Source organism: Galeopterus variegatus, unplaced genomic scaffold (genome assembly GCF_000696425.1).
Source record: "Galeopterus variegatus unplaced genomic scaffold, G_variegatus-3.0.2 Scaffold3870, whole genome shotgun sequence".
In the NCBI taxonomy this organism is placed as follows: Eukaryota; Metazoa; Chordata; class Mammalia; order Dermoptera; family Cynocephalidae; genus Galeopterus; species Galeopterus variegatus.
Genome location: NW_007729981.1, coordinates 198743 through 213041, shown reverse-complemented (window position 1 = coordinate 213041; position 14299 = coordinate 198743). Strand labels below are relative to the sequence as shown.

Below are 14299 nucleotides of genomic sequence, written 5' to 3'. Positions count from 1 at the left end.
CATATACAGTGTATATTGACAAAATAAAAATTTAACAAAAAATAAATAAATAAATAAAAATGATCCACACAGATAAATGTTAGTTTGACACATTAGGGAAAAGGAATGTGTTTCTATGAAATTCTGTTTATAATTTAATCCTGTCATAGGTTTTGGATTAAAAATTTGTTCATCATACTCAGAGAAATTTTTAGGCTCAAACAGATTAAATTCAGTAGATTTATGTAGCTATTCCCTGGCCTGGATGGAGCATTGGTACAGTTTTTACTTCCATAAGGAATTTATTGGGAGCACCAAATACAAGTATAAGGATAATTGTTTTACTTTTATTAGTTTTATTTTCTTCTTCCTTTTTTTCTAGGATTATGACAGTTTTTTCGAATCAAAGGAAAGCAACACAGTCTTTTCATTCTTAGGCCTGAAACCACGGTTGTCATCAAAAGTAGGTAAATCTTATTTTTGTTTTAGAACTCATCTATCTTGAATTGTTCTTTGAGGTTGAAGGTGTTAGAACAACACATATATAGTCTCCTTGATTTTTAGTGTTTGCTTTCTCCAGTGCATAATTAGAGACTGCCCAGTTTTAAAACACACAAAGAAGCCTAGTTTCTTTCTTTCCAATTTTTAATTGTTGCTACAAATGAGAATATTAATATATTTATAATTTATACCCCATTCCTCCAAGAAGAATTTAAAGTAGCAAAAAGTAGGAGGTGCTTTCTATTTTAAACTGCAAATTTACATTACTTTACATTTTTTGAAATAGCAGACATAAAGCCATATTTTAAAGTTTTTTTTATACATTTAACTTATTTTTGTTGGAGAGGAGATGATCTACAATAACAGTTGATCAACTGTGAAAAAATGCTGCAATTCCTAATATAATCAAAATATTTTTGAAGCCACTTTCTTAAGTCATATGTCTTTGAGGTAATATAACAGACCCAAGATTTTCTCTTGTTTAGGCTTAGAAATGATGTATGTTATCCCAACTTTATTAGGCACATGGATTCACTTTCAAAATAAGAAAAAGAAGTTCTTTATTAAGTAAGGCAATATTGATTGTTATTTCTTTCTCTAAAAAATATTTTGTTTTTGCTGATTATGAAAGTAGCTAGGGCTCATTTACAAAAATAGGGAAAATACAAGAAAGTTTGAAGTAGAAAGTAAAAATCACTACCTAGAGCTAACTACATTGACATTTTTGTGTATTTCCTTGTAATTTTTATATACGTAGTAATTAAAGTTTTGACTATATTTCACATTGAGACTGAATTCTACAGTGTCTATTTATAATGCAATTGAAATGAGAGTACTTTACTGGGAACTTTGATGTCCATGAGTAATAGGTCTTTCGAGGCTACCCAAGATTTGTACCATCTCTGGAACACCTGTGGGAGGAAGGCAAGGACGATCAGTAATACAAATTATATACCAGCACCTGCAGTGCATAGCCAATATGAAATCTTGCTTTGTTTTTACATCAGTAAATCCACAGATGGCTGTGGGCGGTTTCCGTGCACATGTTTTAAGCAAAGGCAAAACCCACACATATAGTATTTAAATGTTCTTAAAACTATTTTTATAAAGATGGAACATTTGAATTCTTGTTAGGAAAATTAGAGTATTTTTATAACATGTTTCATCCAAAGATATTAGACAATCCAGATTTATCTTCAAAGAATGGGAAAAAACTGGGGTTGGGGTAATCTATTGGATGCATAAATCCAGTGGGCATTGTTGTTTATGCAGAAACCTTTTTAAAAATACTGTGTGCTTACCATCTTTGTTCCTATTTCCCCCAAGGATATAGATTTCTTAGAGACTCTGCAGGCTGGCTTTTTTATTCTTTTTTTTTTTTTTGTCTTTTTGTCTTTTTGTCTTTTTCCGTGTCCGGCAACGGATCGCAACCCTCAGTGTTGCCCCGTACCGGACTGGGGACCGGCAACGGGATCGCAACCCTCGGTGCTGCCCCCGCACCTTGCTCAGCCAGTGAGCGGGAACCGGTCTGTATGTGGGATCCAAACCCTCGGGCGGGAGCGCCGCCGCGCTTCCCAAGCGGCGCACCATCCAGTGCGCCACCGGGCCGGCCCATGGCTTTTTTATTCTTTTTAAAAAAATTATTCTCTCAAAAATTTCTCAGGAAATCTATGATCTGTAAAATATACATTCTCAGATGTCTCGTCATAGTATTAAATTTGGTCTTGGTGCCACTGAAGTTGACTTGATGTCAGTAGACAATTCCAAAGGCAGTCAGGGCCTTGAGGATCCCCACCTATGTAGCCTATCATTTTAAGGTGCCTGAATCAGTGATACCTAGGCAGGAGCTCATGGGACCAAAATGGATGTCCATGGAACAGTGTCTCTGCTGCTCTCTCTTGGGAACCAGCAGGGACGTAAAGGTTAATAGCAACTCATACTTCATCTTTATATGAAAGAAGTGAAAATATCTTTAAAAACAATTCAGCATTTCCCCCCTTTCTACTTATTTTTCACCTTTGTAGTAATTCATCACAGTCTACGGTCTCTAAGAGAGACAGAGTGTTCACATTTAATGTACTAAAAGACCCTTTTTCTTGTCTCCTTTTCTGCATAAAAGACAGGGCTAGAAAGCCTACCAGAAAACACATAAAGACACAATTAGCATCTGTAACTGTTCTTAACCAGTAGGAAAAGAACATTCACAGGCCCAACAGAGAAGGTGCAGACTCTGACTGGGCTGCTCTCAACAGCGGACAGGGCAGAGGAAGGTCAGAAGTCACCAAATGGTGGACTCCAGTCATATTGGCTCTGGATATGTTGCTTTTGCTGCACAGAATTTTTAAAAGAATGCAAATTGATTGCTAATACCTAAAAATACAGATTTCCCACTTTTCTCGAGAAGGTGGAAGGTGTGAAAACCCTGGGGGCCCACTCTCTGCTATGGCTGGCTGGAGCCAGTAGTGGCTGGCTCACTATGGTACATGCCTAACATGCTGAGAAAAAGAGGCCTTTTCACAACTAATTTTCAGGTAGAAAACCATCGGGTTTATTATTTTTATATACTCTAAGCAGGGCCTGAAGTAAAATTTTCTGCATTCAGATCCCTGCCATTTAGGAGTGATATTCAAAATATGTAACAATTGGTAAACATGGGGCACTGACTAGCCAGTGCTGGTCGGGTGTCAGCTGTTTAATGGTTGGATCATAGGGGAGGGGCAGGGATGGCACTTGGGGGATTGGGAAAGCAACTGTTTACTAGTAGGTATGTCCATACCAGTGCTGTCCTTCACCTTGGGTCACCATTAACCAGATGGTAACCCCATCCCCCACCTCTCCACTCACTAGTGGAGCAGTACCTCTAAGAGGGGTCTCAGTAGGTTGTTGCAAGCATAATGCCTTTTTTTCCACTTTAATATTCAGGTCATGTGGGTGTGATTTCCATCTGGGCTCTGATCCTGAAACCCAGGATTTGCTCTTATCAACCATGTGAAGGTGATTTATTATGATTTCCAACACCTCTATTCTTGACGTTTGAAAAACTACTGCCAAAGGTGAATTTTCTTGTCAATGCAATGCAATAACTGGCACTTTTTTTTTTTTTTAAATAGGCAGAACCCTAAAGAGGAAAAGTGGAAGATGACGGAGATGCATTGTGGAGCACCCCCAGTACTCAGTACACCCCTCCTTACCTAATGCATCACTGTGACAAAAGCCACGTGCATCACCAGTAACTTTGCTTGCCACGGAAAAGGTGTTTTTAGAAGATGTGGGTATAATGGGGATTGCATGATTGCTTTAAACCAAATCAGGACTGTGGTGGATTTTTTTCTTATTTTCAGATTTTTCTGCAGTTGCCTCACTCACATGAAAGTACAGTTACCTGTTACGGATGTGCTTCCTTTAATGACTGAAAGATAAGTGGGTGGCACCATTAGAGAGGAAATGTTGGATCTGTCCTAGGTTGTAGTAGATGCCAGTATTGCATAAACCTGCTTCTCTTTAAGCTGCCTGGATTGCATCCTTGAAATTAGTCTACAAGGCTATTAGAATGTTTGGATCAGAAAGAAGAAAAGCAATGCTGGTTGACAAAGGGTGTTGAAGATTTTTGTTGCAGAATCACAAATGTCACTGTTCCAGTGCATTGTAATAACACCTGTCAAAAAAGTTAGATGTTCTAGACTTTTTTTTGTAATGGAAACTTTTGCCCCCATAAATCCTGTGAGCTCCCTACACATGTTTCCAAAAATAACTTGCAGCATTGGGTAATTAGAACCAAGTTACAGGGATGAAAATAATTGCTATTTTGGAAAATACATGCTTCTTTGTTTCTTACAAGGGGAAAGTTTCACCCAATGCATAAGACTACTTGAAAGATATATTTTAAGAGGTGCACTAATTAGATAGTAAATTTATAGGAAAATTGTCTGAATAGTGTCTGAATAGTATCAGAAAGCATCAGCTCTAGCAATTTATTTATATGTAAGTACATATGTATTTTTAAATGCAACTCCCCTAACTAACAGCTGCTTATTCTATTTTATGAAGGGATTATATTTTTTGAGAAAGGAAGATCTCAGTTAGATATATTTTGTGAACCCTTGATGAGGCATATTAAAAGATACCAATATTGCTGTACAATTTAATTTTTTTCTTGTGTTACTTTTCATTGTTCCTCCAACTTTGCTTGCTCATATTTATGGCCAATGCACAGGCTCATGTTTTCATAGTAATACAGATACATGCTCTAATTCCATATATGAGTACAATGAGTTTTTAGAGCAACATATATAAGAAAGGAGCTGTCCAGAAAGTAACTTTGGATTGTACTTGGCAAGCAAAATCTCTACTCCCATTGGAGTGGATGCCAATAAACTTTGAACATGATTACTTCATTAGGGCAGAGGCCAACTTTTCTGCATCCTTGTCCCTATAATAGGGACACTCACATTTATTAGTTTGTAATTGCCAAATATAGGAACAGCCTTGAATAGGATAAACTCTCAGAGGGCTGCCTAAAATACTCTACTATTCCCAACATTCTCATGCTGGACCCATCATTATGATTCTGAGCAGGACATTTATAAGAAATTGAAAGAACAAAATATTAAAGCTCTGTCCCATATGCCTCCCACCCTGCCCATGCCTTGCTAAATGTGGACTATTCTAAAGGACTTGTTTAGTGCTAAAGCTGAAATCCCAGCCTAAGATTTGCAGTCAGGGCTTATAACCAGAAGGAAAGCATGACAGATTTCTACTTGACTGGAACAGACACATGATCCACAATTTTCTCTCCAAGGAAAGCTGTTATCAAGTCATAGGTGTTACTGGTTAGTTGGCATTAAATAAGAGATCAAAGTCAAATTCCTTTTGATAAATCCCAGGGACTATTCAGGAATTTCTTTTTAACTGGATATTGTGTTTGAGTATGTAAGTCTTCTAGGATTTCTTTCTAAGATACAGCAATTTTAAAAATTGTCATGTTGTAGTTACCAAATTTACATTTAGTCCACCCTTGCCAGTGAGCACCAAGAACCAACTTGGTAAGGTAGAGGCTTTGCACGTGAAATTCTGGGGCTATAGGATTTGCTAGATAAACTTGTTAGACAAAGAAAGCTATTCAGATTTGTATGTCATATAACTTTTGAGTTAACCATGGTGTGCCTAGTATGATTATATTCAACAGACTAGATGCAACACTTGATCTTAGCCAAAAGTCCGAGAAGCAATCAACAGACTAGATGGAGAGTAGTGCTAAATTTCTACCACATTTACAACACCATCTCCTGCCCCGATTTTTTTTTTTTTGATCAGCAAAGAAATACAAGAGACCAGCCTCAGGCAGTCCTGTACTTGCTATGAGTGAGCTAGAAGCATAGTGTGTGGCATTTACCACAGTACCCAGGCTCCACGGAGTACCAGTTGTTACCCTCTGGGACCACACTGTGTTCACAGAATATTGTGTCTTTACTTGTACTCTTGTACCATCTGGATTCCAAACATGGAATAATGATTGTCGTGTTCCCTTCTTTAACTAGATGCCTTTAGATTTTGATAATCACAGTCTCAAAAACCTAAGAAAGAAGTGGCTGGGAATTGCAGGCAAAATGTAAGATCAAGGACATTTCAAGACAATTTTTATTTTTTGCAGTAGGTTTGTTGGGACAAAGGAAATGTGCTGCTAAAAATCAAATTACGCCATTTTAAAATTAGACATAATAGAGTGCCATCCTCCTAGGCGCATGCAGACTAGAAGAAAATTTAGTTGGGGACATACTTGTTTTTCCAAATTCGTATGTTTTATTAAAATCAAAGAGGGGAAGAGGAAGATTTTTTTTTCTCTCAAACTAATATATTATAAATTTGTTCCTTTTTTATAAATTTAGTTGAATACTCCACATAGATGTCCTTATATTACACATGAATTTAATAATGAGCTAAACTTATTTTTGTCTTCTGTTATTGAAAGGTACCAAAGCCTCTTTCTGTTTTGTTTTTGTTTTGTTTTGTTTGTCTCATTTTACTATGGGGTTTTACTTTTTCTAGAAATGCTTTTCATTTAACAGCTTTTCTTAAGTGTCAGGGTCCACTTTGATCTGCATAATTGTTTTTAGAGTTCGATTTATATGTGTTTGTCTCTAATTGCACTGGTGAAATCTCAGATTTTATATTAAGCATTAAAGGGGAATAAATTCCAGAAAACACGTATTCTGAACACAGAGTTTTTGTTCCCTATCATTTCTCGTACCTTTTCTGATTTTAATTCTGTTTGTCCGAATCCTTTGTCTAGTTGGGAAAATGTGTTTCTATACCCAGCCATGAATCCTGTTTATCAAAGCTGCAGATTTGGTTGTAAAAATGCAAACAGGTTGTGTGACCATTCAAGGAGCCATGCGTGTGTGGTCCTACATGAAGGTGTTGAGAGGAGACTACAAAATCATATCATCTCATACAGTGATCAGGACCGAAGACAGGGTTAAATCACTGAGCCCCAGGTTGGTTCAAATGGATGACTGTGTGGTTACCTGAGTACACTGAAGCCAGAGGCTTCTGGAAATGTTCTAATTGAGTGCAGAAAACAAGGACAGAGTGGCTGTGACCCCTATTACCAAGGGCCCCCTTTGAGGCAGCCACCTCTGAAAGCAGAAAAAAATATTTCTGAAAGCAGTGTCTGAGGTTGATCTTATCACTGAGCTGTTTCAAACCTTAAACACCAGGACAAAGGGAAGGTGTAGGAAAGGATCAAAGGGAATGGGCTGTCAGTTTGCAGAAATGTGCTAAAGCATGAAACCAGATAAGCAAGTGATCACCATCCACCTGTGCCCCAGATTTCCAAAGTTTTCCTAGTTCTTCTAGAGATGCAGGTCAGATTAGTTTGGTCATATATTTCAGCATATATTGAATGTGATGGGTACTGTCTGAGCAGGACAATAGTCTCCAGCCTCAAGGATGAGGGAAACAGAAACAAAAGCAGCAGTTACGGCCAGTGGTAAATGTTAGAGTTGAGGGACGTTCATAGCACTCTGGGCTGTGGTTCATCATCTGAAACATTACAGATGTTGTATTTCTTCGTTACAGCCATCCCAATCTTTTAAAGTGTCATACATGCGGTGGAATATATATATGCATACACATATGATAAATACACTAAAGTATAAAGAAGAATAATAAACAGCCCCTGTGTGCCTGCTGCCCACCTTATTGCCTTTCCTCTGAGGCACTGTGCACTCTTCTCTGAACTTGTCTCCCTCCCTGATAGAGGGAGCCCCTATCCTGAACTTTGTGTTGACCATAGCCTTCCTATGCTTTACCATTTTACCTCCACGTATGTATCCTTAAAAAAGAATAAATGGAATTAAACCAAATGCATTCTCTTGCTTCCTTTTTATGCTTATTGCAGAGGGAGTTATTTTTACTGCTAATGGTATTCCATTGTATGAATATATCACAGTTTTTCCCTTCTCTAGGTGCTGATTATTGAACTGTATCTTTGTTTGAAATAGAAAAAGGAAATGTTGTTGGGGTTTTTTTTTGCTATGAACATTCATTTATGTAACTACTGGTGCACATACAGGAGAGTGGATATATACCTTGGTAGAATTGCAGGGTTGTACAGTAAAAGCACATCATCACCTTTAGTAGATAAGGCCAAATTGCTTTCCAAAGTCATGGCACCAACTTATGCTCCCACCAGTATACTAGAATTTCCGGGGCTCTAGATCAGTGCCAGTGTTTCGGATTGTCTGTCAAATTTTTTGCCAAACAGTAGTGTGTAAAATGCTGTCTCACTGTGGTTTCATTTTGTAAATTTTTGGATGTTAGTAAATTGAACATATTTTATTATGGGAATTCCTATTCTTCCTGGAAATTTTTCTTTATATTTTTGCCTCTTTTCCTATTGAGCTGTGTTTTTTAAAATTATTTTTTAATTGAAACGTATTGGTTGTACATATTTATCGGGTACGGAGTTATATTTCAGTACATGTATACAGTGTGTAGTGATCAAATCAGGGTAGTTATAGCAAATTCATCACTGCAAAAATTTATCACTTCTTTGTGATGAGAAGATTTAAGCTCCTGTCTTCTAGACATTTTGAGAACATACAATAAAATATTGTCCCTTATAGATGCCTAGCACTAAGAAACTTCTTTTTCTTATCTAGCTGTAACTTTGTGTCCATTAACCATGTTTTTCATTATTAATTTTAAAAATTTCTTTATATTTTTATTGGTCAGTACTTATTTAACTATTAAAATGAAAAGAAACCAGATTTATGGTAGGAAAATCTTCTGATGCTATTTCCAGAAGTATGAAAAGCATGTGAATCTTTATTCTATTTGGGGAAAATAAAGTTAAATGCATATATTATACATTTTTCTTGTGTACTGAAAAGTTTGTCAGTATCAGCAAAAAGATGTACTTTGGAACTTCTCTGTGCTCTAGAATGGTTCCTTCTTTGGAGTTATTTTAAGGCTCATCAATTCCAGTTATTTGGTAGGAAATTGTCATTAATGTTATGATTTGGTTTTCTGCTACAGAATTTTACCAAAAGGAAATCTTTATGTAGACTGTGTGTTTATATGTGCATATATCCTTAGCATGTCATCATGTAATGGGCTTATAGCAATAGGCCAAAATCATGTTATACTTAAGAGAACTTAAAAATTATTTCTTTAAGGCATTGTATTGAACTGTACTCATAACTAATCCTTAAGCTGAGTGAGGTAGATCAGCATCGTGCTGAATATAATCCAGTGTGTTGTGGTGGCAGCATATTCACATGTGTGTCAACCAATTGCAAGATCGAAGAACAGAAAAATTAGAATGCAGTCTTATCTTTCTAGGCTCCTGCTAACTCAGGGGACAACATTTTTAATAGACAGAAGTCCCTGGTATTTGAAAGTATATTCACTGAAAACTTGTTATTGCTTATAATTAATAGAATAAAGATTTAGATCTTTTTATAAAATAGCACTCCACACTGTTGTAATGTTCGTCATTTTGGGCCCTATAATAAAATTCACTATAACCAAACTTTTCACTGTAAAAGCTCTATTGTAATTATCTATCATCACTAATGTTACAGGAACAAAAGCTCTGTAGTATAGAACAGTGCTGTCCAGTATGGTGCCAACAAACCACATATAGCTATCGAGTAATTGAAAGGTGCCTAGTTGAATATGTGATGTGAGCATAAATATGTTCCAGATTTTGAAGACTTGGTGTGAAAAAAAAGTAAAATATCTCAATAATTTTTATGTTGATTACTATACTGAAATTGATAATATTTTAGATATATTGGGTCAAATTAAATACTAAAATTAATTTCAGCCTTTCTTTTTCCTTTTTCTCAATGTGGCCACCAGAAAATTTTAAATTATTTAAAATTTAAAATTATGGCTTGCATTATATTTCTATCGGACAGAACTGTTCTTGTCCATCCTCTTTACTTGAATTTACAATAGAGAAATAAATATCTTTAAAAGGATTTTTGGTTTTGGCAGAGAATCTCCTTCCTACATTTGTAATAATGAAAGGAAATGTGAACATCTTTGAGAACGCAATTTTCTAATACTGCTGCCAAGATACTTGATTTTCTCATTTTGCTTTTTCGTCCTTCTAGCTTGAAGTATTTTGTAGTGAAAAAGGAGGTTCTTTTTTTCCCCCCTTGAATAGCAGAGCGATGTTTGTGTGTTGTCATAATGTGACATCTTTCTGTGTGTCCAGTCTCATTACTATATGATCTTATAAAGTTGATGTCTCCTGTTGAATTGGTCTGTATCTGTGAACTAAGTCATGGTGTAATTTTTGTATTTTTTCCTTTTTAAAATAAGAGAATTTAAAAAGAAAAAAGAAAAAGGGAATTTAATGAACCACACAGATACCATCTCTAATCTGCAGAACAGTGATGAATAATTAATGGGATTTAGTCCTAAATTTCCTAAAATGTTAATACTCTGGAAAACTCATTTGAGTTCATAAGACTGTATGGATAATCTGCTTTTAAAAAGTTTTTTTCTGGTTTCATTGCCAAAGATTAAAACAGAATTTGTGAGTATTAGGGGAAAATTCTCTGTTGAGGGTTTTTAAACCATTTTCTTTTTTACTATTCTCTTAGCAAAATAACTTTGGGGAAAAACCTGTATTATTTTTGTCATTAAAATAATTGAGGGTATTAGTATTCTTTAGGTGGAGGATTTTGTTGTTGGGTTTTTTTGTTTTGTTTTGTTTTTTGTTTTTGGTATTTTGTTTGGGATCCTTCTCTGAAATAAAGCAATTGTATTATAGACTTTGCAAGTCCAAGAAATGTCAACCATCTCTGTTTCATGTAGCTACTTGTGTGTTGCTTTGGGTCTCATTATTTGTCATTCTAATAAATTACTTATGTGGGATTTAGCTTTTGGGGGATAGGTGGAAAAACTTGTCCGAGATAAATGTAGACAAACACTTTTCATGCTATTTTGATTTCGTTTATTGATATTATCCCGTTTGTGTGAGTTCTCTCTTATTTTTCTCCCTGGCAATCTATTTTATGTCATGTACCAATAACATCACTAGGTTGAAACAGATTCTGGGCTCTGAGACAACCTATAACTTGGCTCCAAAACTGACTCGGAGATCAGTTGCTAGGGCTACGAGACCAGCAGTTTGACATTGACTCCGTTACCTTAGCCCAGACTTACCCTTTCTCTCTCTCTTCCTGTCTTTAGTGGTAAACCACTCTTAAACAATCTGCTCCTAGCCATGTCCTAGCCAACTAGTACGGGTAACATAAGTGATGACAACAGCAATATTTTCACTCCCTAGCCCAGGAACCAGAAGGAATGACTCCAGCAGCAGCTTCCCTTACTCTTCTGTTTTACATGCCTAATAAATATTTATGGCTGTATCCTAATCATGCATGAGGAACCGAATACTGACAGGTTTTTCATCCTAGTTATAAGGTGGCTGTACAGACAGAATTTTAGCAGTTACATATTTAGCAGGTAAAATGACTACAGCATTCAGACTTGTGGATGTCTTCTGCACAACAATGCAGGAAACCCCTTCCCCATCCTTGACTCACTGAGGGCACCAGGCTGCCTCCAAGTGAAACCAATCCAGAGTAACCCTGCTGTCTAGGGGCAGCTTTACCAGAATTTCAAAACACGTGAACAGTTACATCTGCAGTGAGGATGAACAAAGGTATTGTGGAATCAGATGCAGGTAAAACGACAAATCTCTGATAAAGGAATTGGGGTGGTGGTGCTGTGTCCCTGCAGTGTGTCATTTTAGTAGAGCGTGGAGTTTAGATGTTGGTGAAGATCTGTCTTCAGTGTTCTCACCATCACTGAAAGCTGATTATTAGTCACCTTTGTACAAATGGCCCTTTATTGTGTAATATTTTCAATATGTTGCTATAATTTGCACTCTAATTTTTGCTGATTGAAACAGCATCCTTTGCATAACTAATGGTAGAGAAATGAGTCATCACAAATCTGTCCATCCAAAGCCTGTGAGCTCTGTGCTGTCATTTTTTTCCTCTATCATGGTTTTTGGCTTTTACCTGGTAAACATTTAAGATAGGAGAGAGGAAGCCTTTTGCTCTTCAATAAGGGCATAATCACCAATCGTCAGTTTAAGCCCAAATATGTTGTTATAAAAAAAAATCTGTTATCTCTTAGCTTACAGTAAGATCATTTTATATGGTTTGTTGGTCTTATTTTGCATATTTTTGAAGACAGTTTTGAAGACAAATTTACTCTTTGTAGCTTGCCTGTAAGAATAAAATGTTAACTGTTTAGTATCTCAGAAGTTGGGTTTTTTTTAAAATTTTTTTTGTGGTGTTTGTATTTTACACTGTTTGGTTTGGGTCAGCTTTGTGCTAAGAGCTTCCCCTGATAGGCCCCAAGGCACTGGTGGTGTGCCTGGGCCAGAACTAACTTTTTGTCCTTTGCTTACTTCTAACACAGGGGAACTTCCTGTGGGAACCAGTACTTGAGCTGTGTGGTTGAGCTAAATTGCTGCTTTGCTGCTGTTTCCCTAGGGAAGGCTTTTTGTGCAGCCTTAATAGTTGACCTTATAGGTACTTCTGGCTCTTCAGAGACCTGGTGCACCTGGGTTGTGTAGAAACTCCGATCTGGGCCTGAGTTTTTTCATCAAACTGCACCCCATGCAATTCTGCATTCCAGACCAGTCTCCTCTGAGTGGTCTTGTGCTGATTGGGGGGCGGATCAGCTGTCCTTGCTGTGTCCCAGTGTTCTCCCAGTGGGCCCATCTCTCCCACCAGCTGTGCTCCAAACACTTCCCATGGGATGGGCCCTGTGCTGGGCCCTTGTGATGACTCGCCGGCCTCTGAATGGCTCACTTTTTCAGCTGTTCTGGCTCCTCGCTCCTGCGTGGGTCCATGGGAACCCTGTTAATGGTCATGCTGTCCTGGGGGCCACCAAAGTCCTCTTCTCCCCTGCCACCTCCAAGTAACTCCATCTAAAGGTCACAGCTGTGGCTTCTGCCGGCTCCTGCTCCATGTGCTCCAGTATTAAAGTGGCCGCAGCCCAAAATGCTGAAAGCAGTTTTTTCTTTCTCTCATCGTGGTTTCTCCCGCCTTCATGAGTTCCATAGGTCTCTCCTCCTCTTTAACTGAGCCCCAGCTTAGCTGATGTTACATTTTTTTTGACCTGTAAGGGGATTGCAACCTTTGGCACGGTGTGGTCCACAGCACGCTCAGCCAGTGAGTGCACCCGCCATCCCTATATAGGATCCGAACCCGCGGCTTCGGTGCAACCAGCGCCACACTCTCCCGAGTGAGCCACAGGCCGGCCCTGATGTTACATTTTTATAGTTGTAAATTCATTTGTGGGAGAGAGTGACACTGGGGACCATCTATTCCACCATCTTGACTGGAACTCAAGTCTAGTTTTTTCTTACTGTATCCACTAGAAGTTAATCCGATATGTATTTTCTGCTGACAGTTATTAGTAAGTTTGAAATGTGTTGTGTCAGTCTAAGACCAATGAGATAAACATCACACAGTGATTTAAACAGGGCAAGTGAAATATAAAGAATTGCTAAACTGATATGATAAAAGAGTGACTGTCAGATATAAGAAAGCTCTGTATTTTACTCTAGGAGTGAGGGAGAATACTCAAGGTAGAACAAACTCGGAAGGGAGGCTGAGCTTCAGACCTCTTTGGACTGCAAGATTCACTGGATGGCAGAGGTTGCTGGGCAAGCAGGAAGCCACCTTTCAGAGAGCAGGCAGGGGCCAGGTGAGCCACAGCCAGTGGCTGAGCATGTGTGCTTGCAGAAGGAGGGGGTCCAGTCAGACAAGATCTGGAGCACATGGTATTCACGTCTGGAGGGCTGGGGGAGGTTATCACCAGGCCAGGCCAGAGTGGCACAGTCCCTTAGGGGCCACGTGTTCTGGGACCCTGAGCTGCGGCAGAGATACCCACACTGCTGACCTACTGTGCAGCAGCCACTGAGAAAGCTCAACATCCTGCTTACTGTGAAAGGAGTGCTTAAAGGAATGCTCTCCATTATCATGTAACAGGTGTTGAAGAGGGAGTGTGGAGCTAAGATGCAATAAATTGATAACTGGTACATGTCATATTGGATTCTATAAGAGGATTGTCTTAGTGACTTCTCATCTGGAATTATGCATGTTCATTAAGAGCAAAAGGATTATCAGCGTTTTGCAAAGTATAGGTAATTTAAGTGAAAATTTGCATCAAAAGTGATACTGATGCCTTGCTGTCAAGTATCCAGAATGTCATTACAGGAAGCTAGCAACTCAGTTATTAACTAAGCTGATGAGTGGCTTGTCACAAATATAAATAT

The 14299-nt window shown here is 38.0% G+C and overlaps 1 long non-coding RNA gene across 1 annotated transcript; it reads left to right on the top strand.

Annotated features, from left to right (window-relative positions):
- The first annotated feature begins 271 nt into the window (after window positions 1–271).
- On the top strand, window positions 272–7844 carry LOC103601769. Its single transcript, XR_551475.1, has 2 exons — window positions 272–442; window positions 3591–7844. It is a non-coding gene; the product is annotated as an uncharacterized LOC103601769 (long non-coding RNA).
- The last annotated feature ends 6455 nt before the right edge of the window (window positions 7845–14299 follow it).